The sequence below is a fragment of the Monodon monoceros genome, unplaced genomic scaffold (assembly GCF_005190385.1).
Source record: "Monodon monoceros isolate NGI ecotype Baffin Bay Population unplaced genomic scaffold, NGI_Narwhal_1 Super_Scaffold_5, whole genome shotgun sequence".
NCBI lineage: Eukaryota > Metazoa > Chordata > Mammalia > Artiodactyla > Monodontidae > Monodon > Monodon monoceros.
The window spans coordinates 46958940-46986759 of NW_021703782.1; the positions used below are offsets into that span (position 1 = coordinate 46958940).

At 38.3% G+C, this 27820-nt stretch overlaps 1 protein-coding gene across 4 annotated transcripts in view; it reads right to left on the minus strand.

The window, feature by feature from the left end:
• The window catches only part of SH3GL2 (SH3 domain containing GRB2 like 2, endophilin A1), a 208110-nt gene that overhangs the window by 91270 nt on the left and 89020 nt on the right, over nucleotides 1-27820 (minus strand). Inside the window, exon 1 of one of the 4 annotated variants that reach the window (XM_029203779.1) lies at nucleotides 20935-20981. The exons of the other annotated variants lie outside the window; for them this stretch is intronic. The gene's annotated coding sequence lies outside the window, so the exon portion shown is untranslated. Of the gene's footprint in view, nucleotides 1-20934; nucleotides 20982-27820 lie in introns of those variants that run through there. 4 annotated transcript variants of the gene reach the window in all.

The window sequence follows — 27820 nt, forward strand, 5'->3', positions numbered from 1 at the left end:
AGTCTTTTATAGTGTATAGACTATACTTCCAATATCTTAATTAATTTGATCTTCTCTAAAATCTTGTGAAGGGTCCAGCACACTTGGCACACTTCTATTAAGAGGGCTTTTTATCTCTCTGCTGCATCATTTGACTTCTCTTCCCTGGTGAGTTTCTGGGAGGCAGAGACAGTATATTCTCTTCTGTATCCTTAGCATCTAGCATGGTATCTCACTCACGAAGGCACTCACAGATGCAGGAATCCTTTTTGTAACTACATTCTAGAGATAAGACAATTGAGGTTCAGAGAGATCAAGATATTTATCCTGGAGATGCCCTGGGAAGAAAGCAGGCACTTGGCCCTCAAATGTAAGGGAGGTTATTGTGTGGAAAAGGGATTAAAGTAATTTCACATGACTTCACTAGACAAATCTAGATGGAAGTTAGTGGGAGAAAGATTCTAGCTCATGTAAGTTAAGAAGTTTCTAACCATGAGAAACATCTAAATAGGAAATGTGTCCTTTAAAAAGGCGAGTTGCCCAACATGCGAGAGTACAGGAGAGACTGTACAGAAAGGGTTTTATGCATCAGCTGGAGGATCAGCCACATAACCTGTAGAGTCCCATCCAACCAGGAGACTCCATGAGTCCATCCCTTGAAAAAACTTATACAGATGGTCATTGGTAGAAAGGATGAGGCTCTCGCAGCCTTATATCACTGTTCCCATTGCACCACAATGGATGCCTTTGAAAAACATTCATCTAACAGGTTCTGACAATTCAAAAAGCATCCTATCAGAAATGGGTGTTGAATTTTGTCAAAAGCTTTTTCTGCATCTACTGAGATGATCAGATAAAAACTCTCCAGAAAATGGGCACAGAGGGAACCTACCTCAACATAATAAAGGCCATATATGACAAACCCACAGCAAACATCATATTCAATGGTGAAAAAATGAAAGCATTTCCACTAAGAGCAGGAACAAGACAAGGATGTCCACTCTCGCCACTCTTATTCAACACAGTTCTGGAAGTCCTAGCCACGGAAATCAGAGAAGAAAAAGGAATAAAAGGAATCCGAATCGGAAAAGAAGAAGTAAAACTGTCACTGTTTGCAGATGACATGATACTATACATAGAGAATCCTAAAGATGCCACCAGAAAACTACTAGAACTAATCAATGAATTTGGTAAGGTTGCAGGATACCAAATTAATGCACAGAAATCTCTGGCATTCCTATACACTAACAATGAAAAATCAGAAAGAGAAATCAAGGAAATAATCCCATTTACCACTGCAACAAAAAGAATAAAATACGTAGGAATAAACCTAAAGGCAAAAGACTTGTACTGAGAAAACTATAAAACACAAGTGAAAGAAATAAAAAATGACATAAACAGATGGAGAAATATACCATGTTCTGGATTGGAAGAATCAATATTGTGAAAATGACTTTACTACCCAAAGCAATCTACAGATTCAATGCAATCCCTTTCAAACTACCACTGGCATTCTTCACAGAATTGGAAAAAAAAAATTTACTATTTGTATGGAAACACAAAAGACCCTGAATAGCCAAAGCAATCTTGAGAAAGAAAAACGGAGATGGAGGAATCAGGCTCCCTGACTTCACACTATACTACAAAGCTACAGTGATCAAGACAGTATGGTATTAACACAAAAACAGAAATATAGATCAATGGTACAGGACAGAAAGCCCAGAGGTAAACCCGCACACATATGGTCACCTAATTTATGACAAAGGAGGCAAGAACATATACAATGGAGAAGAGACAGCCTCTTCAATAAATGGTGCTAGGAAAACTGGACAGCTACATGTAAAAGAATGAAATTAGAACACTACCATTATACCATACACAAAAATAAACTCCAAATGGATTAAAGACCTAAATGTAAGACCGGACACTATAAAACTCTTAGAAGAAAACATAGGAAGAACACTCTGACATAAACCACAGTAAGGTCTTTTTTGACCCACCTCCTAGAGTAATGAAAATACAAACAAAAATAAACAATTGGGACCTAATTAAACATAAAAGCTTTTGCACAGCAAAGGAAACCATAAACAAGACGAAAACACAACCCTCAGAATAGGAGAAAATATTTGCAAATGAAACAATGGACAAAGGATTAATCTCCAAAATATACAAACAGCTCATGCAGCTCAATATCAAAAAAAAAACAATTAAAAATTTTAAAATGGGCAGAAGACCTAAATAGACATTTCACCAAAGAAGACATACAGATGGCCAAGAGGCACATGAAAGATGCTCAACATCACTAATTATTAGAGAACTGCAAGTCAAAACTACAATGAGGTATCACCTCACACCAGTCAGAATGGCCATCATCAAACAATCTACAAACAATAAATGCTGGAGAGGTTGTGAAGAAAAGGGGACACTCTTGCACCGTTGGTGGGAACGTAAATTGATACAGCCACTAAGGAGAACAGTATGGGGTTTCCTTAAAAAACTAAAAATAGAACTACCGTATGTATGATCCAGCAACCCCACTACTGGGCGTATACCCTAAGAAAACCATAATTCAAAAAGACACATGCACCCCAATGTTCACTGCAGCACTATTTACAATAGCCAGGACATGGAAACAACCTAAATGTCCAATGGTAGATGAATGGATAAAGAAGATGGGGTAGGGCTTCCCTGGTGGCGCAGTAGTTGAGAGTCCGCCTGCTGATGCAGGGGACATGGGTTCATGCCCTGGTCCGGGAGGATCCCACATGCCACGGAGCGCCTGGGCCCGTGGGCCATGGCTGCTGAGCCTGCGCGTCCGGAGCCTGTGCTCTGCAACAGGAGAGGCCACAACAGTGAGAGGCCCATGTATCATAAAAAAAAAAGAAGATGGGGTACATATATACAGTGGACTATTACTCAGCCATAAAAAGGAATGAAATTGGGTCATATGTAGAGATGTGGACGGACCTAGAGTCTGTCATACAGAGTGAAGTAATCTAGAAAAGAGAAAAACAAATATCATATATTAACATATATATGTGGAATCTAGAAAAATGGTACAGATGAACCTATTTGTAGGGCAGGAATACAGACGTAGACGTAGAGAATGGACATGTGGACATGGTGGGGTAAAGGAAGGGTGGGACAAATTGGGAGATTAGGTTTGACATAAATATACTACTATGTGTAAAACAGATAGCTAGTGAGAACCTGCTGTATAGCACAGGGAGTTCAGCTCGGTACTCTGTGATGACCTAGATGGGGGGGGGGGGGAGAGGGGGAGGGAGGTCCAAAAGGGAGGGGATATAGGCATACACATAGCTGATTCACTTCACTGTACAGCAGAAACTAATACAACATTGTACGGCAATTTTACTCCAACTAAAAAAAAAAAAGTATCCTATCAGACTTAGTTCCAGAGCAAGATGGAGTAAGAAAGACTGATTTATCCCCCCTGCCTGAAATTAACGAACAAACCATATGATATGTATGTATGCCTGTGCACATGTGTGTGCATATGTGTGTACATGTGTATAAGAAACAACAGTTTTCAAGACTGGGTATTAGGAAATGAGACACTGATCCCTGACTCGCAGGATACAAATGAGATGGGCCCTACAACTGCCCCAACTTACTGTTTTGAGAGATTTTACAGGCCACAATGCAAGGAGGAAAAACACAGGTGAAGTCTCAGAGATTAGAATCTGAGGAGAGCAAGGAGGCTAGAATTTGTAGGGCAGAGTACTGGAGTGGAGAGAGCTGCACAGTTGCACAGAGAGAGAACCATGGAGATCTGTAGAGGGTTCCCTTGACTATTCAGCAGAGAACTGAAAACACAAGCAAAACTGATCAACGCAAGCATGTAAGGAAAGTAACCAAGACTGCTGAAAGAATCATCCAAGAAGATTAAAGGGAACAGCATTCAAGACTCACATGGAGAGAGGAACAGAGTATATTCCCATCAGAAATATTGGAAAACCATAACTGACTCAGCACTGAGTAGAGAACTTAGAGAGTTCTTGCCTCAGGAGTGTGAAATAAGGTGCTGTAACACCTGCTCTGGTCCTCCCCAGCAAATCTTAAATGAAAAACTCAAAAGATGAAAACTGTTTCCAAGTCATTTAGCTGTGTCCCAGAACTCAGGTCCAGAAGTCTTACAGAATATAAAAACAACCAATAAGATAAAATTCACAACATCTCACAACCAAAAATTATCAAAAATGGAAACAAACAAAAAAATCTATAATACAAAAAAACAACTAGTTAAATCTAACTCAGAATTGACGCATGATATAATTAATTGACAAGAGCACTGAAACAATTGTAATCGTATTCCGTATGTTCAATAATAAATGTTAGCTTCATATATAGAGATATAGATATAATGCTAATCAAACTCCCAGAGATGAAATCTACAATGTCTGAAATGAAAAACATACTGGATGACATTAACAGGAAATACTGCAGGAAATTGCTGAATTTAAAATATAGCAATAGAGACTACTCAAAAATGAAACAGAGAAAAATGAATCTAAAAAAGTAAATAAATGAGCACCAATGAGCTTGGGTGACAACTTCAAGTGAGCTAATATAAGGATAACGAGTTTGTGGAGGGGAGGAGAGTGGTGGGGGGCAGAAAAAAGATTTGAAGAATGGTTGAGATTTTTCCAAACTTGAGGAAGCCACAAATCTGAGAATCTCAAAAAGCCCTAAACATAAGAAATATGAAGAAAACCACACCAAAGCAAATCACAATCAAGTTGCTCAAAACCAATGATCAAGAAAAAAATCTTGAGACTTCCCTGGTGGGGCAGTGGTTAAGAATCTGTCTGCCAATTCAGGGGACGTGGGTTCGAGCCTGATCCGGGAAGATCTCACATGCCGCGGAGCAACTAAGCCTGTGCGCCACAACTACTGAAGCTGTGTTCTAGAGCCCATAAGCCACAGCAACTGAGCCCGTGTGCCACAACTACTGAAGCCTGCGCATCTAGAGCCCGTGTTCTGCAACAAGAGAAGCCACCACAATAAGAAGCCCGTGCACCACAACGAAGAGTAGCCCCTGCTCGCCGCAACTAGAGAAAGCCCAAGCACAGCAACAAAGACCCAACACAACCAAATATAAAGAAATTTATTAAAAATAAATAAGTAAATCTGTGAGTCTGTTTCTGTTTAAAAAATGAAAGAAAGAAAAAATCTTAAGAGTGGGCCAGAGGAGAAAAGACATGCTATATACAGAGGATTAAAGGAATAAAGATTCTGGTTGACAGCATAAACAATATAAAACAAACAAACAAAAAAATGTGGAGCAACATCTTTAAAAGTACTAAAAGAAAAAAGGGTCAACCAAAAATTCTATATTCAGTGAAAACACCTTTCAAATGCAAAGGCAACATAAAGACATATTCAGAAATACAAAAACTAAAATAATCCATCACCACAAGAACCACACTAGAAGAAATGTTAAAGGAAGCTCTTCAGGGAAAAGATAAATGATACCAGATGGAAATCTAGATGTACACAAAAAATGAAGAGCACAGAAAATGCTACATGGTTAAACATATTATATATGTGTATACACACACACATATATAAATGTATGTACACATGGTTAAATAACATATTTTTATATATAAAGTTCAAAGCAATTATCAATGAAATAAAAAGCATAAAAACAATAGAGAAAAATCAATAAAACAAAAAACAGGTTCTTTGAGAAGATCAACAAAACTGATAACCCTCTAGGCAGGTTAATCAGGAAAAAAGAAAGAGAACACGAATTACCAATATTAGGAATGAGACAGGTGATATCACTACATATTCTACAAATGTTAAAGGACTAATAAGTGAAGTTTATGCCAGGAATATAGGGCTAGATTAACATTCCAAAAATCAATCAGCATATAAGAAGCTAAAAAGGGAAGATAATATAATCATCTCAATAGATACAGAAAATGCATTTGACAAAACCCAACATCTAAAAACCCTCAGCCAACTAGGAGTGGAAAGTAACGCCCTCAAATTTAAAACGTCATGTACAGGTAAGATCATACTTAATGATCAATAAAACGAAGTCATTCTTCCCATGATCAGGAACAAAGCAAGAACATTCACAAGGATGTTCATGCTTAACATTTCTATTCAACACTGTAATGAAGGTTCTAGCCACTGAGATATTTATTATTATATAATAAAACGAGAAAGAGAAAAAACAGAATTCAAATTAAGAAGGAAGAAAACAGGTAACACAATTTTCTGTGTAGAAACTGCAATGTAATCTACCAAAAAGGCTACTAGAACTAATAAGTGAGTTTAGCAAGGTTGTAGGATCTAAGGTCAACCTACAAAAATCAACTGTATTTCTATATACTAACCATGAATGAAAATACCATTTAAGATGGCATCAAAAACATAAAACATTTGGGGATGAATCTGACAAAAGAAACAATAACCTGTACAGCGGAAACTATGTCATTGCTGAGAATTTTTAAAAGACCTAAATAAATACCTTGTTCATAGGTTAGAAGACTCAATACTGTTAAGATCTCTATCAACCCAAATTGACCTATAGACTCAAGGCAATCTCAATCAAAATTCTAACTATCTTCTGTGTATGTGTAGAAATTGACAAGCAGATTCTAAAATCCAAATGGAAATATGAAGAACACAGATAGCCAAAACAACTTAGAAAAAGAAGAACAGAGTTGAAGGGCTTACACTGTCTGATTTCAAGACTTATTATAAATCTACAGTAATCAAGGCAGTATGGTACTGGCATCAAATAGACAAAGAGATTAGTGTAACAGAATAGAGAGTCCAGAAATTAATAAAGATATACAGGACAACACATTGTTTTAAACAGAGGTGGAGAGACAATTCAGTGAAGAAAGAATAGTTTTTAACCAATGGTGCTGTCACAATTGTATATCCATGCACAAAAACTTCAATCCATATCTTCCACCATATACAAAAATTAACTCGAACTGTTCAGAGATCTAACTCTAATACCTACAACAATAAAACTTCTAAAACTAAACATAAGACAAAATCTTTGTAATACTGGATTAGGTAATGATTTTTTTAGATACAATATCAAAAGCACAAATTTTAAGAGAAAAAAATGATGAATTAGATCTTCAAAATTAAAATCTGCTGCTGCTCCAAAGACAGTGCTAGGAAAATGAAAAGTCAAGCCATAGACAGAGACAAAATATTTACAAAGCATATATCTGATAAAGGACTTGTATCCATATATAAAACAGAACTGAACAAGAAAATGAACAACCCAATAAATGGACAAAAGATGTGAAAATACACATCATCAAGGAAAATACAGGAATGGCAAATAAACACATTAAAAGATACTTAGCATCATTAGTCATTAGGGAAATACAAATTAAAACCACAATTAAGGGCTTCCCTGGTGGCGCAGTGGTGGAGAGTCTGCCTGCCGATGCAGGGGACACAGGTTCGGGCCCCAGCCCAGGAGGATCCCACATGCCGCGGAGCAGCTAGGCCCGTGAGCCATGGCTGCTGAGCCTGCGCGTCCAGAGCCTGTGCTCCGCAAAGGGAGAGGCCACAACAGTGAGAGGCCCGTGTACCGCAAAAAAAAAAAAACAAAACCAAAAAAACCACAAATACCACTGTATACTGTATACCTATTAGAGTGGCTAAAATTAAAAAGCCTGCCATACCAAGTGCTGGTGAGAATGTGGAGCAACAGAAGCTCTCCTATACTGCCGCTAGGATGTAAAATGGAACAACCACTTTGTAAATTGGTTTGGGAGTTTCCTGAAAACCTAAGTATAAAACTGCTATATGATTCAGCCATTCCACTCCGTGACTTACCCAAGAGAAAAGAAAGCATATCTCTGTCCATAGAAAATCTTATAGATGAATATTCACAGAAGCTTTATTTGTAATACCCCCAAACTGGAAGCACTCCAAATATCCATCAACAGGTGTATATGTGTAAACAAACTGTGGTATATCCATACAATGGAATACTATTTGGCAGTATAAAGGAATGAACTATTCATATGTGAATATGGATGAATCCCAATAATTATGCTGATTAAAATAAGTCAGATGACAAAAGAGTACATACTGTATGACCATATTTATATAAGACTCTAGAAAATGCAAATTAATCATAGCAAGAGAAAGAACAGCAGTGGTTGCCTGGAAAGATAAAGCCAGACGTGAAAGGGAGTGATTACCAAGGGGCCTGAGAAAAATCTGAGGGGCAATAGACACTCTCACTTTCGGTATTTCATGAATGGTTTCATGGATGTATACATATGTCAAACATTTGCAAACTGTGCGCTTTAAATAGGTGCACTCATTGTATGTCAACTGTACCTCAATAAAACTGTTAAAAATAGGACATCCCATCAAAGTCAAAGAACCAAGATTAATATGCTGTATCTATCCTCTTACTGCTTCAACTAAAGTAGGAGTAGTAACAGTAGCAGCAAAAGCAGCACCAGTAGCAGCTAATATCTGAGGAGTTACCGTGTATCAGGCATCCTTTGAAGCACTTTATATGAGTTAACTCATTTATCACTCAGGACTGCCCTGTTGTTTTATGAAGCAGGTGCTATTATCACACTTCACAGATGAAGACTGGCTTATTTCACTTAGCGTTATATCTTCGGGGTTCATCCATGTTGCGGCATGTGTCAGAATGCCCTTCCTTTTTAAGGCTGAATAATATTCTGTTGTATCTATGTACCACATTTTGTTTATCTGTCCATCTTTCCATGGACCTTTGGGTTGCTTCCACCTCTTGGCTATTGTGAATTGTACTGCTGTGAATATGGGTGTACCTGACTTTCAGTTCTTTTGGGAATTTACTCAGAAGAGGACTTGCTGGATCACACGGTAATTTTATGTTTAATTTTTTGGGGAATAACCTTACCCTCTCATTCTTAAATTGTAGTTCACAGAGTGAACTTCCTAGAAGGCAGATCTGACCATGTCATTCTGAGGGATAAAATTCACTAACGGTTCCCTAACTGACTTTAGGGTGAAATTCAGATTCCTCAACACAGCGGGTCTTTCCCAGAAAATTCCATCTTACCCTGAGACCCCTACCCAAGGACTTCACTCCTTCCTCTAAGGTTCCAAAGCACCTTTTACATATAGTATCTCTATTAGCACGTCCCTCAACTCTATATTAATGGTTCTACCTCTCCCAGGAGGCTGTAAGCTACTTGACAACAAGATTCATATTTTTATTCTTTCATAGTGCTTAGAACATTAGTAGAAACTTAATACGTATATGAATGAATGCCAGTTCAGCTATCCAAAGAATAAAAATATTGCCGTTTTGTAAAGTAAGCACTGTAACAGAGGAGACAGAATATAGGTTAAACATATGTGTGCGTGTGTGTGTATAATGCACATAGGTTAGACACACACATACATATACGTGTAATGAGAAAACCTCTTTTTTTATATGTTACATGTAGTCATTCACATGTTAGTTTCCATTTTCATTCTTAAGTTCTTTATGATGCAGTCTGGGGGCCCTGCTAAGCACAGTGGGGGAAAAGAGGCCAATGATACACAGCCCCCTTGAATGACAGGCACAGTACCAGATACAGGCTAATATCTAGGGTGTCTCTCTGCTGAGGAGTAACATGCATCTGTGCATGGACTGGGCCTTTGACTTTATGAACACGCCACACAAGAAATATGTTCTTCCATGTGGGACTAGGAATCTGGGATGACTTCTTGATTAAAGGTTTAACAAGCTTCTGCTTTATACTCATACACAGAGGAAAAATGGCTTCACTGTCTAATAATAAGATATTAGAAGAGTACTTCAGCATGCAGCTAAACCTGATAAAAGATTATGGATAATGGTTTTCCTGAAGCAACAATTCAAACTAAAATAAATGACAGTTTTGAACTGTGCACACTAGACGACTGCGGGATTTTTTTTCCTTCGATTCTGTGAATCTTTCTGGTAAATAAAAAACATCAGATTTTCCAAAAAGATTCTGGCTTCCCACACTGCACTGCCACAGGAAAAATAATAGTCACAAACCACATTGCTGGGCTTTCTACCGATGAGCTGGGCCTAAAAGGGGAGTCGTGCCCTCGGCCCATGCCAGGTCACTATAAAGGAGTGACCTCTCTCACAAGATATAAGTAAACAAAACAAGCTTCTTCCAGGCCAAATGCATTCTCCGTGGACCCTAAATGAGCAAGCCCTGGGACACTTCAACCTGCACAATTAGGAACATTACAGATCAGCAGAATCTCTGGGCTTAGCACTTTACCTACATTAGAAACAAGTGTTTTGATAGGAGTAAGAGTCATGGCAGCAGGAAATAAACTGATAAACAAAAGTATATCAAGGCCACAGAATCAATTTCTGAATACAGAGAAAAATTATAGCCTGGTCAGTTAGGTCTCAGAATTAAAGAAAATATACTGGTGCCAGAAGTGGAATTCTTGCATCAAACTTAAAAAGCCTAAAATTCAGTTTTTCAATTCCAGTAAAATCTAAAAGCTATGGTAACCAAGAACCTCAAATGAACTTCGAAGTTCCTTAGACCTGAATCATGTAATCAGGTTGGATTTGCATAGCCTAATTTCTTAAGTGGGGCCATGCAGACAGCCTTGAAAGAACACTTTTAAAACCGATCTCAGAAGTGGACCTCCTTCACATAGCAAATTGGAAGCACAACAAAGGGCATTCATTATCTGAGTTACATGAGGGTACGTAAAGTGGTCTGTTTAAGCCACCAGAGAGACCTGACCACTGTGCTTGTGGTTAGGGAACATTTAATTTATGAGTGCAATGTAATACAGTCATATATATTTGCTAACTATATACATGATGAGGTTCTAAGGAATTCAAGATCTAACAGGGTCCATCCTCAAATTTTACATGTTTAAAAGCCCAAGTGAGAATATGTTCTACTCCAGGGTTCCTAAATTACTCAAGGTAGAGTTTCTCTAGAAACAAATATCTGACATGAAACAGGACCAAGAAGGGTGAAGCTCAAATAATCAAATGTATGACATACGGCAATCAATTAAGCTGAAGCAAAATTCAGCATCGCTGAATATGAAAAACAAACTGAAGTGTAAGGGAAATTGTAGGAGGAAAAAAAAAGAACAAAGGGGTAGAGGTGGTGATAAGAATGTCAAGAAGCAGGCACAGCAACTGGAAAGAGAAAAGATGACCATGAGGGGAAGAAAGAGGACAAGACAATAAGGATAGTCCAGAATCCAGGGACAGACCCTTCTTGAGCCATCTCAGAGGCCCTGAGGGCACCCCTGAATCACAGACCATTCAGAATTGAGATGCCCAGAGATAAAGTTCTGCTGAATTATCTTTGTACACTCTATTTAACACGATGGGGACAGCATGCATAAAAGCCACATGCTTCTAAGAGGACAAATGTGAAAATGTGTCTCTCCAGGTCTCACCCTGTATTTGGAATGTAAAGAGTAAATACATGTGATGGGTATGTGTGAGATCATATATGTCTATGGGGTTACTTTATCACCTGTTGTGTTGGGACAGAATTTCGATTATCAGTAGCAAGTGGAAAAGACTTATGTATAGGCTGTGCTTTATATCTTAGGGGTAAGGGTTAAGTTCTAACAGCTGTAAAGTAAATGTCTGATGCCAATGATAACTCTCACTCCCCTCTGACTGAAACGTATGTACACAGTATATTCTCCAGAAAGTGAACAATTTTCCACATCAGTAGATGACTGAAATGAAACGGTTAAATTTAATTTAAGCTTCTGTTCATAAACACACCAAGTTCACAAATGAGACTGTCTGTGTAGCATAAACTCAGTATAACGCAGTAGGATATAGGTAGATCACAGAGAATGCTCTAAGGTGCCACCAGCTTACCAATGTTTTGTGTGCATTTGTCCTTCAATTACACAGCTTTCAAATACACAAAGGACAACAAACAGCCCTAGAGAGAGGTGAGATCTGAAATTATTAAATTAAACCACAGAGGTTAGGTACTGAGATTACAAACACGTTCTGCATAGCCCCAAGAGGTACACTCAGAACCAAGAGATGAGAACAGGAAGATATCTTCAGCTCTGCTTCTGAGTACGGACTAGCTGAGAATAATAGTTATTGTGATCTCACTGAATTCTCATAACAGCCTAATGAGATTACAATAAAGAAATTGAGGATGAGAGACGGTTTTGCCCAAGGTAACAGAGCACATGTGTTGCAGTCAGGATGCAGAGACCAACCAAAAGCCAAGGTTCTTTCTGTCATTCTAGCTGTACTCACGAGTTTCTGGTCTTCAGCGTGGCTCAAACGGTTGGCTGACCACTGGTCAGCAGTTGGGGGGGCTTTATACGTCACATCGTTGTACACAGATGTTGCCTAAAAGTCCCTTGTTACCCTGACATGCTACAATTCTCTTACCAAAGCACACTGCTTGCATTTCCTTTCAACACTTACTACTTTGTTGAGGCAAAACCCTACAGCAGCTTTCTCTAGCCTTCTCTGGCTCTTAATTAAGTCTCTCCTATATAGGAAGCAGGATTCTACTTTTTATGTCATTATTCATTTTAACAGTATAAGATTAGCCTTAGACATCAGGAAGAGAGGGATAAATGAGGAAGATCCAAGTGACTTGAGCTGCCCATCTATGAGACATCTGAAGCTGGGAGTGGGAAAAAAAAAAGATGCAGATCTTCCTTCATAAATAAAACTTTCCATTCACACACACACACACACACACAAAAAAAAACTGGAATGAAGACACAAACAGTGTGGACCATATAACTGAACACAGGAAAGATTAAACTCACTGCATTCTTTCATTCTTATGACAGAGCTAAATGACCATGAAAGTTTACCAGGGTAAGAAAAGGTAAGAGGAAAATAAAGTGAGCTATGGGTTTCCTTAGGAATAGCAATTGTTCCTGCTGCATCTGGCAGCAACTTAGAGCATAGGAAAGTTCATGAAAAAGTGCTAGCATCACAGGCAATGTGGAGAAAACATTTACATTAAGACACCATAAAACTACATTCACGTCTATCATGCCCTTCTGAAAACTTCAGCGCACATTCTAAGGAAATGAAGATAACTAATTTAAAGGTGTGAAAAGAAGTATGATCCTATAGAAAGGGCACAAGCATGGGGATTGGGAGACCTGGAATCCAGGCCCTACTGAGTGGCCCAGAGTCCCTTAACTCCAAAATAAAAAGGTGTAAATTCCCAAAGAATACAATTCTAAGCTTTGTTTAAAATCTGAAATTTACAAATTGGATGAAACCAGCACATGTTATTCTAAACAGTCACACTCATTTTAAAAGTCAAATTTATCATTATGAGTATCAAGATTCAACCTTGATCAATCTCATAATTAGTTGGTCTCACAGCATCTTAAACATCTTCATGAAAAGAGGTTCACTTAGTCTAGTTGTTAAAAAAAAATGGTTTTTTTCTGAGCCCCAAAATCCTTAAAAAAATTTCCCTACGCATAGAATGTAGCTGATTTTCATTTGGCAAAGGATCAGAAATTCTGGACACACCCAGGCTACCTCCACATTTCATCTGGGTTGAGTCTTCTTTGAAGAGCTTGAGGTTCCTGCCAATGTCTCATGTATACACACCTTGAAGGATTTAGTAAAGACGGCTGGGTTGTCTTCTGTCCCAGTCCTAAGCAATTTCTGAGGGCAGGATAAAATAACTGGCTTCGTTCAGGTCAGAGCAAGAGCCAGGATTAACAAAAGGATAATCAAGTGACATAACCAGCTGACTGCAAGGCATTAACAGATTCAAGAGCATTTGGAACACTGCAAGGGGCAAGTATCTAAATTTAGTTTAATAGGATTTTCTGCAGCATATTCCCTGTCTTTCTAATTTATTTTTTTCTAATATTTTCAAAGTCACAGAACCAGTAACATACTGTTTTAAATACTAAAGATTTTTAAATGTTTTTAATATCTGTCAGGGCTAGCTACCTTATGATCCTTCTTTATATTTTTTCAAGCTATACTTGATTATTTCTCCATAAAAAAACCATGATAATTTTACAGTAGCATTTTTTACAAGTATCATGTTACATTTATAGTTTAATTCAGGTAAAACTGCTACCTTTATGATGCTGAGTCTCCTCATCTAAAAAAGAACATGGTACGCCTTTCTATTTCTTATGCCTCCTTCTAAGGAAGAATTTTACTTTATTTTTTTTAATTTAAGATAAAAAAATTTATTCCTAGCCATTTTTTTTTAATGCTACTGCAAATGAGGTCTTTTCTTCCACTCTATCTTCTAACTGGTGGTTGTTTTTATCTATGTAAGCTATTTCTGTATGTTAATATTTCTGTATGTTAAAATGAGTGTGCTGGGCTTCCCTGGTGGCGCAGTGGTTGAGTGTGCGCCTGCCGATGCAGGGGACACGGGTTCGTGCCCCGGTCCGGGAAGATCCCACATGCCGCGGAGCAGCTGGGCCCATGAGCCATGGCCGCTGAGCCTGCGCTCCACAATGGGAGAGGCCACAACAGTGAGAGGCCCGCGTACCGGGGGGGAAAAAAAAAAAGAGTGTGCTTATTGTTTGTCATGTTATTCTATTTGATCCCATAAAGCTTTCTAGGTACACAGTCATATCATCTGATAATAGCAATGATTTTACTGCCTCTTCCAGTTTCTATACTCCCACTCTGTTTTCCTTGTTGAACTGTGTTGATGACAAAGTACCTCCAGAATAAAGTTAAGCAACAGTCTTATTCCTGACTCTAATGGGAGTATTTTAAAACTTTGGCATGATGCTGGTTGGTGAGACTGAGGCAGATTAAGGAAGCATTAATCTATTCCTATAAGGAATTACTGGAATGAATACCCAATTGTATCAAATGCCTTTATCACTTCCGGAAATAATTATATACATCTCCTTGCACCTAATATGGCAAAATGTGTTAGCAGCCTCCCTCATAGAAAGCCATCATCGAGCTTGAATAAGACCAACTGGATTTCTCCCCCAACATTTTGTTATTTAAAAAACTTGAAAACAACAGTGCAAGAATAATCTATATATGTACTATCTCAATTTTTTAAATTAACAATTTTGTACATTTGTTTTTGATGTGTATATATATATTACATACAGATTTATATTTTTTGCTTAACCATGAGAAAGCAAATTCCAACTTTATGACACTTCATCCCCAAATATTTTATTAAGCAACTCCTAAGAATAAGCACATTGTCTCAAATAACCACATGCTAATACCACACTTTAAAACAATAATTTCCTAATATCCATATCTTATCCATGTGTGATTTGCTTAGATCTTCAGAATATCTTTTAAACTCACTTTTCCAGAACATCAATCATGGTTCATGAATGACATTTAGTTTTTATGTCCTTCTAGTCTTTCAGTTCTGAAATGTTTCCCCTACCCCTTCTTCTTTTTCTTCCATGACACTGGTATTTCAACAGACCAGCTCAACTGTTTTGGAGAATGTTACAAACTTCAGATTCATCCAATTGTTTTCTGATGGCGTCACTTAACTTGGTCCTCTATGTATTTTTTGAAATCTCAAAGATAGGTGCACAAGGCTTAATTAGGTTCAGGTTAATTATTTGGCTGAAGACTGCTTCCTAAGGTGAGGATATGTGCTTCAGGTTACATCACATCAGGAGGCATACATGTCAGGTTGTCCCACTATTATCAATGCTCAGTTTGACCAAGTGGTTAAAGTGGTCACCTCCAGGTTTCCCCTTGATAAAGTTAGATTTCCACCTTTTCAATTAGGAATAATTTTGTGGTGTGACAACCTAGTACCATACAAACATATTAATGACTCTAACATCATTTATCAAAATCATTTTTCAATTGGGGGTTAGAGAATTGTGATTTTCTAACTCTATCATTCCTTATACATTTACTAGGTGTCATTCTTCTGTAAAAAGCAAGCTATTTTTTGCTTCATTTAATTCTTTCCTTTCTACCCTTAATTTAATTATGTCTGATAGTAGGTTCAGACATAATCCTGCTTTTTAAAAATGTTGGTCTGCCTCTACTTGGTATACCATCACAGACGTAATCATATTAAAATGAGGTCATACTGCATTAGGGTGGACCCTTAATCCAATATGACTGATGGTCTTATAAAAAGAGAAGAAACAAGGAAACAGAAACATAGGGAAAACACCTTGTGATGACAGAGGCACAGATGGAGTGATGTGTCTACAAGACAAGGAACACCAACGATTGCCAGGAGTACCAGAAGCTAGGAGAAACATGGAACAGACTCTCCTCTAGAGCCTTCAGACAGATCATGGCCCTGCCAACACCTTGATTTTGGACTTCTAGTCTCCAGAACTGTGAGAGAAAAAATGTCTATTGTTCTAAGCCACTTAGTTTGTGGTTGTTACAGCAGCCCTGGGAGACACACTGCTTTGGTCTTAATTCTGTCATATTTTAGGTAATATTTTGTCTTTAAGCATTTACATGTTTTTCAACATTTGGATATTTTCCTTTGTATTGTTAGGACATGTATATGTGAATTTAAAAAATTATTTGAGTGTCCTGAGTTTCTGAGAGGATGACTCACTTCCAACTTCTCAAAGAGAAGATAAAACTCAAGCCCCACCCTCATTCCCCACCTCCTGTGGTCTCACCCCCCCTCACCCAGCCCCTACTCCGATTTCTCCCATGACAGATCAGGTCTTCAGTTACCTCCTCATTTTTGGTCCCTGATATTTCCTTTATTTTCTGGTTATCCCTGATATTCATTAAAACATATAATTGTTATATTTTATCCAGCATTCCTAAGTTTTGTAGCAAGACATTTTTTTTTCAAGTTTTCTGGTCTTATTCCTCTGTGCACAGATTTCTCCTGTGTACAGATTGTGTTCATTCAGACCTCAGAGGGGGTCTTCCTTGATGGATTAGACACTCCATTTTCACTGCCTCCCTCTCTGCTTCTGTGGGCCCACTTCAAGGGGAGGGATTATGAAATAGTGGAACGTTACAGCTCATTTTACCCATGAGGAACGAAGGCCCAACAGGAAAGGACTTGCCCCAAGGGCAGGCACACTGCACGTGAGCACAATGAGACACAGCTGCAAGCTTCATCCCTCTCTAAGCAAGTCTTAGAGATGAGTTCATGTGCCACTCTGCTGGATATGGTTCTAATATTAAAAGCCATTTGCCTAGCATCTTTATACCATATGTTTAAGTCCTCAGAGTTGGATTCAAAATATTGGAATAAGTGTTTTCTTTAGTCTGTGGAACATCTAGGAAACCATATGGCCTCACTGCTGACAAAATTTTAACATAGGCCTTTGTAATATTTAGGAGACCATTCAAATCAAAAGCATAGAATATAGGACATTTTCCAAAGAAGAAGGGTAAAATAAAGGGAAAAGATGAAAAATTTTTAATGGCAAGTGAATCTGGCTAAAGAACAAAAGACAGACAATAACGGGTAATCTTCAGAGAAACAACAAAGACAGACTCAGAAATGAATACTGGCTAACCTAACGTAACCTAGCCATCAGGAAACCACAGAAAAAGAGGGCTAAGGGAGAGATCTCTAACAACTTCACAGTTCTGCTGAGTTTTCAAGCTCACAGCTGGCTTTTAGGATACCACTTAAGGAAATTTTAATTGGACTTCCTGGACTTAAATTTATTCTACTGGGTAAATCATATGTATACGGAAACACATAATAAAAAAGTCATAAATGCCCAGCAGGTTGAGAGAAATCTGGCCACATCTTCATATATGATTGAAAGAATATGAGGTAAATAGCCCATCCTCTGATTCCAAATGGGTAGACACAATCAATTCAAAACAAACTAACAAAAAAAAAAAAGGAAAAAGAAAAACAATAAGTCCCTAACAGATGGATCCTGAATACACAGAGGAGCTCAAGTTCTCTAAATATAATTTTGCCCACGTGTGGGACCATATGTTCTCCTTTGGAGATTGTGGTAGCCAGAACTATTTTTTTCTTTCAGAGAGATCACCAGCAAGCGTGACAATGCAAGGCACTCTCATGCACTCTCACTGGGAGAGTAAATTGATGCATCTATCCTGGGATGCAAATTTGCAATAGGGGTAGAAATTTAACAGGTATATTTTTTGATCCATCAACATGACCCCTGGGTATTAAGTCTAAAGACACAATTGAATAGGGTTTTCACCATGACATAATTATGACAAATACTGACAACGACCTAAACATTCACCATTAGATGACTGGCTAAACAAATGATGGTACAGGTCATCAGTGAAATTCTATGTAACACGTAAAATGATGGGGCACTAAACCAGTGGAGGTGACCTTATTCGAAGAGCCACGTGGTCTTTCCTGGGAGTTCAAGCTCAGGACATAACACAGTGAAACAGGCAAGCACTGCTGGTCAGCCATGTGGGGCCAGTGTTCAGCATGGCAGGAGGGCTAAGGAGCAGGGAGAGCCGCAGGAGACAGACAAAGGCTCTTCTTGCTTGAATGCCAATCTCAGTGAATTTCCTCTTTGGACTGTGTAAACTTGGGGTGGGAGAGACAGGAGAGGACATCCCTGGAGGGTAATACTGAAACTCCTGTCAATCTGGCAAGTATATATTTCAGTGGGTTTTAACTTAGTTTGGAGAAACATAAGATGTGACCATTTATTTCCTTCACCTTGAATGATATGAAAGAGTTTATGCTGGTTGCACAGAAGTCTAATAATATCTTCACCAAATGATTGACGGTAAACCCATTAGGATTATATAGATGGAAATATTTCAGGGAATTTTGGCTTTTTTCCCACATGCTATTCTGTCATTTTATTTTTTACAGTTTGCATATACTATACCTTCAGGAAAAGAATAAAAACTGAATGAAAAAAATTGATGAAACATCTAAGTTCTCTTCAAGGTCAGAAACATCTTCCACTGTACTTGTAACCTACACAGAACAGGAGCTTAAAGTCTAATTTGGTCCAACTCCTCTACATATGCAGAAACAATGCCAGAGAGTTTGCTAAATGACCAGCATCATTTTCTCCATCTAGTTTTAACTTTTATTTCCTTTTCTTCTTTCTCAGTTATTTAATACTTCTCAACTTTGGGTGATAAAATTTTACCTCTTGATACTATGTCCTACTACCTTAGGTTATCTAAAGCCTGGGATTCAGAACCATTCCAATACAAACATATTCACACAGATGAAAAAATAAAAATAAAAACTTCCCAAGGACTTTCTGCTGGTTCTCTCCCATTCATGAAGACTTTCCAGATATCGATCTACCTCTTCTGCTCTCTGTCTCCCTCTCTCCCTCCCTCTCTCTCTCTCATACACACACACACCTGTGAGCACAAGTCTTCTCTTTCATTAATCCCCTAGAACTGTACACCATTAAGGTTCTTCAACAACCACACTGCATTCCCCACAGAGATTTCCCCACCTCTCCCCATAACTATTGTCAAATGTTCTATCTTAAGGCTCAATGACCTCAAGGCCTTTGCTTCTCTGTCCAACATAAAGGGTAAAGGAGTACACAGCACAGACATGAGGCTGCTTTTCAATCCGATTCCATTTCTATGTGGACCAAAAATAGAAGCCAGTTCAAACAAAGTTCAAAAATGCCACCAGCTATATTTTACTTTCCTGGGGCCACTGGATACTGAAAAGCTCATGTATTTGTATAGTCCAGAACTTAGAGCAGGTCTGGAAAGCTCTATCTCCAAGGCTGATATGAAGAGCAGTAATCATTGACAATATGGCTTGGATTATTTCATGAGGCAGAAGTTCAGAGTCAGAAGGCACCATGCTTTATTAGACTAGACAATGGAACCCTGGGGAGGTTAAGGTGTTGACCAAAGCCATAAGTGAATAGCTGTGTCTGGAGTTGAGTCCAGGTCTCCAAGTCTTCCTACCCAGGAGTCTATCAAAGTACATAATATTCATCCTTAAGTTTTTCTAGGGTAGTACCTGGTCAAATATATTTAAGGCTGATGATAGAATCCTACATACCAGCTACAGGACAAGATTAGGGGTGAACAGGAGTAAGTACAGAGAGACAGAAAGCAGAAAATGAATATGCTTTTCAAATTCTAACAGCCCATTTCCAGATTCTGGAGATTCAATGCCAATCTGATATTTCTTTTTCCTTTCAAGCAACATCATGATGATAGAGCAGATGAGAAAACAAGAAGAATGCAGGAGAAGCAACCCAGGCCACATAGTGAGGAGATATGGCTCACAACTCCTAGCAGTTTCTGTAACTGCAAAACTGTGGGATATTTAAACCTTCCTTGATTCACTTCAAGCTCAGCAGTCAAAAAGGCTGTTTGGGAAGCAATGATGGGGATTCCTTGATGAAGTCATTAACAGAAATTATGCACCAGGGGATTTCTAATGAAGTTGCTAATACAAGAACTGTTTATGCCAGATGACTAAAAATGTTGCTTTGAATTCCTCAGGTTATATTATGAACACAAAAGCTGGGACTGGCTACTACTCTGATTGGAGTTTATACAGGAATACATTTGAGGATGAGCCCAAGCTGAAAATGGAAAGCCAGCTATGAACATGGAAGAGAGCGGACTGTCTCTGCATCTGTTAGCAATATATCTGCCCACGCCTAAGTGTTCATCTCCCAGTTTTCACATCCCATGTGGACTCTAGTACCTGTGTGGGGTCAGTGACCCCTGAGGAGGAGCCGTCAGCCTGTGACAGCATCAAAGTTCCAACTAGACTTTTAGTCCACTCCCCAGTGGTGCGTCCGTTCTTTCCATACACACATACATACATACACACACACACACACACTTTTTTTTTAATCAACTACCGTACTGTATCTGTAAAAGACACTGAGGTTTCTATATGTTCTGTTTCTCAAAACCACCGTAAAATGAGCACAAGTCCAAGAAAGTAAAGGAATGTCAGAGGGTCACAGAGATACGCTGCAAAGATATGCATGGACGTCAATTTAAGTTTTAGTACCTACACGAAAGATGTGGGCGGTTAGAAGAACCCAAAAAAAGCAGGTGAGGAGCCACATCCCTGAGAGTCAAGTGATCGCTTTTCTGCTGTGATACATGCAAGCATTCTTCCTTTTTTCTTTTGTTTTCTTCACAATCAGTTAGCTTCAGGGCACAAGCATAAATCTGAAATCATCATTATAAAATACAAATGTAACAGCAATTTGTGGCTAAAATATCCTTCCCTGACTTCCAACACTAGCTTTCAAAGATATCCTCTTTAAAAGAAAAAAAAAAAGGTGTCTTCTTCTTTTTTTTTTTTTTGTGGTACGCGGGCCTCTCACTGTCGTGGCCTCTCCCGTTGCGGAGCATAGGTTCCGGACGCGCACGCTCAGTGGCCATGGCTCACGGGCCCAGCCGCTCCGCGGCACGTGGGATCTTCCCGGACCGGGCCACGAACCCGTGTCCCCTGCATCGGCAGGCGGACTCTCAACCACTGCGCCAATAGGGAAGCCCCCCCCCCCAAAAAAAAGGTGTCTTCTTAATGTCAATAACGTGGGCCTCCTGAGTCCTCAAGCTGCCCCTAATTAAAACACGAAGCTTCAGAACTGCGAGGACCTTGGGATTACACAGGGCCTCCATGAATCAGACTGCTAAACAAGTGAGACCACAACACAGCCTGGACTAGAACTAGTGGCCTTGTCTCCTCCTGATCTAGGGTCCCCCCACACCGGACCCCAACCCCCAGTATGTCAAGATGCCTTTTAAAAATGCAACGTCAATACAAAAAGGCCCCTATTACTTACAAAGATCAGATCTAAGAAATGACCCTGATATTCCCCACCAATTCCTTTAGATAAAATACCATCCTCAAATTTCAGAGCCATTCAGATACTTTGTTTTTCATAATGTTTCCATTAACAAAAAAAATCTGAATAGCTTTTTCTTTGCTTATTTCTGCCAAGAAGAAATCCTGTACTAGCTCTCTGAATAAAGGCCAGCCTGACTGCAAAAGGGACTGTGGTTATGTAACTGCCATCGGACCCACGACCATCACCGGGAACGTCAGGACAGAAACGGCTTTTGACAGAGAAGGTCAGAAGGCTCCAGGCGAGCACACAAGGAGTTCACATACCTCCTGGTTAGAGAAAGTTTCGATCTGCAGGAGTACATTGAGTGAAACTCAAGCAATCACATTTCTTTCACTGATGTTACGTGACACCAAAATCCTGACTGACTCCATGAAAATAATCCAATTACTCTGTATGTGTGCAAAGGAGAGGCGGTACGTAAAGTTTCTAACCACTTGGAAATAAAATCTCCGATATTTACTGACACCTCAGGCATCTCATCTGCTGTGTATCAAGCAGAAACAAGATCCTGGGGTCCTTGAATTCCTTTCCCATCATTCATCATGTGCCCGTCACCATAAGAAGGGAGAGGGATTGCATTTCATTACGAGAAAATGAAAAGATCTTGATAAAATGCTGAGCTAAGAGATATCACTGAACATTCCAGAATTTTCACCCAATGAATAAAGCCATAAAAAACAGCCAGGGGAGAGAATAAGATGATATTTCTTATGACCTGTTTTCTAATTAGTTTCTTCCTCTGTATTCCCTCTAGTAGTTTTTGCCTCTTTCCCCTGTAGCAATCTCTGGCTATTTTCTATTTTTTTCTTATTTATTTATTCTATAGCACTCTATAATTTTTATTGGATTTTCTCAAAACTCAACATCATGATTGCTGTGAAAGATATCACTGAAGCGCTTTCTCTCTTACTCCATCCCCTACCAAAAAAAAAAAAGATTAGTCCAGTCCGTAACCCCTATTTGCAAAAATTTTGGTGGGATCTATGAATATGAAGTTTGGTGTTTAACCCAATTATTTTAATACCTCAGAGCAACTCTTTAGGGAATTACTCATCCCCATTTTACTGGCACATAGAAATCTAAAAAGAATATGCTCACTTTACCTAGAGATGGATATTTTCATTTCTACCCGTCACACACTTATAATATTCACACTCTCAAATATTTGCTTTTTCCTCTCTTGGCTTCAGCTCTACTGTCTCAGCTGACAGAAAGAAAAAAAAAATGACATTTTATAAATTGAATTCTGAAGGCTAAATGATAGTCAATACTGTTAAGCTGGTAGGGACATGCCTAGCATACAGCAAATCCAGGATTATGGTATAAAAAAAGCAATAGTTCCTTTTAGAATAAAACACTTGAGAAACTCCCCTGAAAAAAAGAACTAATGTTTTCTTATTAGCATAAAAAATGGGCAGTCAACACCAGACTCTTGGTACATTCCAAGATCTGCTCTTGTCTCCAACTTCCTTACCAGGATTTTTCCTTTCTGAATAATATGAAAGTTTCCAACTAGCTAAAAGAGAGAACCATTGCCAATGAATATCTTGAGAAATAGTAGGCATGGAAGAAAGTAGTAAAATGAAAGCTAATATATACTTCATATAAATTCAGATCATTAATAATTATCCTAAATTTCCATTATACATTCAATAATAAACTCTTCTATCAACAGAAATTAAATTACCATAAATTTCCAACCAAGAAATAAGTAGTTAATATTATTCCAAATATACTGAAGTTCAGTGCCTATCCTGAGAGCCAAATGAGATCCCTCTCCCATCAATGGCTTTTCCATGCATTCGGCTCACTGCCTGCTTATTTCAACCAGTAGGGAATGAATCAAGTTCTTAGCAATTTCAACTCAATTCTTACAAAACAATATTAGAGAGAAAATTATAAATGTTCACACAGCAATTCTGCTGTCCTCTTTCATGTGTATGGAAAGGCTCTTGTACAAAACAGTAGAATAAAAAGCAAACTTTCTTTTTTTATTTCTTTAAAGAGCCTTTATACCACTTAAATTGTACCAAACAAAATAAAAACAAAAATATTACCTCTATCCCCATTTTACAAAGAAGCAATGACAACTCCTAAAAAATGAAAATTGTGTAGTTAGTTCATCTCTTTGTTTTTTTCATGCATCTAAGGCAACCATAAGAGTATCCACTAGGTTTCTTACTGCAGGGATTTCTGTTCCAGGAACCAGAGCTCAGGTGCTTGCCAAAGGACAAAAGATCACCAGCAATCAAAAATCTCAAAAGAGGACCCCAATCCAGTGTACAAACATCACTTTTTCTTTGCTCACAGAGATACCCAGCAAATTTACAAAACTCGTTATCAATAGCGGTATACATGTAAGGTCCCAAGTGGCCAAGACTTTTTTTAAAAACTTTTTAATTTTAGTGGGCAATACAGTGACATGGTTGAAAAACACCAACAATATTAAAAAGTATACAGTCCTCATGAACATCAACACAAAACTCCTCAACAGTGTATCAGCAAATTGAATCCACCAATGTATAGACTATATATATATACACCACAGCCAAGTGTGATTTATCTTAGGAATGCAAGGCTAGTTCAACACTCAAAAATCAACTAACATAATACATCACAACAATAAGCTAAAGAAAAAAATCACATGATCATACCAATAAATGCAGAAAAAGCATTTGACAAAATGCAACACCAACTGAAAACTCTTAGCAGGCTAGGAATGGAGAGGGACTACCTCAACTGGATAAAGTATATCCACAAAAATCCCTACAGCTAACATCATACTTAAGGTGAGAAACTAGAAGTGTTTCCACTAAAATTAAGTACAAAGCAAGGATGTGCCCACTCACCACTCCTTTTCAACAATGTATGGATAGTCCTAGCTAATACAGTAAGACAAAAAAAATAATAAAAAGGAAATAAAAGGTATATAGATCAGCAAGGAAAAAAATAAAACTGTCTTTGTTTTTGCAGATGACATGATTGTCTCTGCAGAAAATCGAAAAGAATCAACAAAGAAACTCCTGGAACTAATAAGCAATTATACCAAGGTTGCAGGATACAAGGTTATTAAACAAAATCAATTGCTTCCTTATTTACCAGCAATAATCAAGTGGATTTTGAAATTAAAAACACAACGTCACTTACATTAGCCCACCCAAAAAAAGAAATACTTATGTATTAATTATAACAAAATATGTAGAAGATTTTTATGAGGAAAACTGCAAAACTCTGATAAAAGAAACCAAGAAGAACTAAATAAATGAAGAGATAGTCCTAAATAATGAAGACTCAATACTGTCAAAACATCAGTTCTCCCCAACTTGATCAACAGATTCAATCCAATCAAAATCCCAGGATGTTATTTTTGTGATGTCAACAAATTGGTTCTAAAGTTTAAATAAAGAGGCAAAAGACCCAGAATAGCTAAGACAATACTGAAGGAGAAAACAAAGAGGACGGACACTACTCACTGGCAACTTACCATAAAGTTAAGTAAACAACACAGTGCAGTACTGGTAAAAGAATAAACAAGGAGATCAGAGGGCCCAGAAACACACCCACATAAATACAGTCACCTAATCTTTGACAAAGGAGCAAACACAATCAAATGGAGTAAAGACAGTTTTTTCAACAAATGGGAGGGAACAACCAGACATTCACATACAAAAAAATGAATCTAAACACAGATCTTAAACCCTTTACAAAAATCACCTCAAACGAACCACAGGTCTGAATACAAAATGCAAAAACTATACAACTCCTTGATGAAAACATAGAAATTCTAGAAAACCTTGAGTACAGCAATGACTTTTTCATATTAGTTGTTTTGAGACATCTGATCCAGGACTGTGAGTGTCTTGGTGTGATAAATTAAGAGTGTTACCTTAGATAAGGAATTTGTTTGGTAATGTCTGCAGGGAGAGTTCACCGGGACAGAAGGAGCAAACATAGAGACAAGACAGCGTGGAGTGCAACTGTTAACACCCTACTGATGGACTGCTTAAAGTGAGACAACTGGGCCAAGGGACTTGGCTCTTCGCTGGAAGACATGACTCCACCATGCTGAGAGCTCTTCCAGGGACACTGCACTAGCAGCTCGGTTGGAGCAGAAGGCAACTTCCCGCTCACACTTGTCAAGAGGCCCATTGCTGGACCAGGGGTCACTGCTCCCGCTAAGAGGCCTCCTTCCCAGACTTCTTGGAGGGGCTCGTGACCCTCTTTTCTACTTTCACTACTTGACTAACTTGTGTGGTAATGGTGTGAAATAAACCATGTGATTCTCTAACTTAATATTGGCTACCTTTCATCAATCTCCAATCCCGTGATTCTTACCCAGCCTTACTGTTGCAACAGAACCACCACCCCTCTTCCTACAGAAAGCCTGTCATGATGAGTGTTCTGCACCTTGCTTTCCTCCATATGAATACATAGCAAGCTCCCTCTGTGTTTTCAACACCCACACAGTATTCCACTACTGATGTACCATCATCATCTATACCGTTAATATACAATTACATGGTCTCTCTCCAATACTCTGCCGTTTGAAAAACGTACCTTTGCACATGTTACTTCACATATAAGTATACCTCAGAATAAATGCTCAGAAATTGATTGCATTTGTAATTTTGATAGATATTTCCTAATTGAGCCATTTCTTCTAATGACTAAAATACATACCCTCTTCAGCACACACCCTCAAAGAATATCAGGCAATTTATATGGAGTACGTAGTACTTTACAATAACTGCCAAAAGCATTTAAAATCATTCATTTTAAAGTCAAAATAAAATACTGACAAAATGACAAATGATGATCAGGAAAAAATCTAAATAATGTTCAAGAATGAAAAAAAGTCTATAATCCTTATAGTTACTAGAACAGCACATTTGTGTTTTTAATCAAATACCAACTATGTTGGTGTAAAAATCTTCTATAATTACAAATCCCATCGATTTTTTTCTGAAAACAAAAACAGAAAATTAAGAAGAAAGCAGTTCAGTTTATGTGTAGATTTAAACAAATCCAGTCATGCTTCATACGTTCAATAAACAAGGTACTTTCGCTTTTACACATAGGAATCACATGAAAACAAAGTGAAAAACAGGCTTAAGATGTAATAAACTGACGAAAACCAGTTATAGAAGGGACTCATTCGTAGATTACCCTGAAAAATCAAAGTTACTAAGAAATGCACTAAGTACTCATATTTTTCTAAGCAATGTATTATTAATCAATTGTATCTGATCTGTCCAAGAAGTAAATAAAACGTCTTTAATGTTTTTATTGATAATGATGGTAATTTTTCTGACTAACAAGGTAAAACGCTAGTGGACTTAGGGTTAGAAAGGAAGTAAAAGGGCAATTTAGGTCTCAAAAGAAAGTTTCAAAACTGGTAAAAACCTATAAAGCAACAACTAGAACAACGAATAAAGACAACTGAAGAAATACCTGGACATGATTCTACTGGCAAAGCGCTTAACAATCCACAGCTCTATTCAATGGAGTGTGTGCAGCAGAACAATTAATAGCAAGGTGCAAAACTACTGGGGAAGAAAGGGGAGCAGCATGAATCTTGGGCCACATTATTAAGAACTTTAAGGCATTCTCCTGGAACTAGCCTCTTCTCAAAATCGCCTCCTCTAGTGCTCAAGTCCCATGAAGTCTAGGGGTTTTGTTTTCTTCATGGCATATGCTCAGCATCTGGAACAGTAGCTGGCACGCAGCAGGGGCTCAAGGCATAACTGCTGAATGAATAACTGAGTCTTCTTAGACCATTCAGGCTGCCCACTACAGCACCCTCACAGATCTTTCTCCATAAGCATTATTTTACAGCCCCAAATTATACTTTTGTGTTCTCCCTCGTCAGAACTTTACCATATCAATGCCCAGTCAATGCAAACAATAGATCTGAACAATTCATGCAAAACTGCAAATGACTACCAGCAGTTTAAAGTCTTGTCCCTATATACTCAAATAAGGATATTCGTCAATCCTAGAAAATAAAATTCAAAAGCTGATAATTCAAGTACCTGGGAGC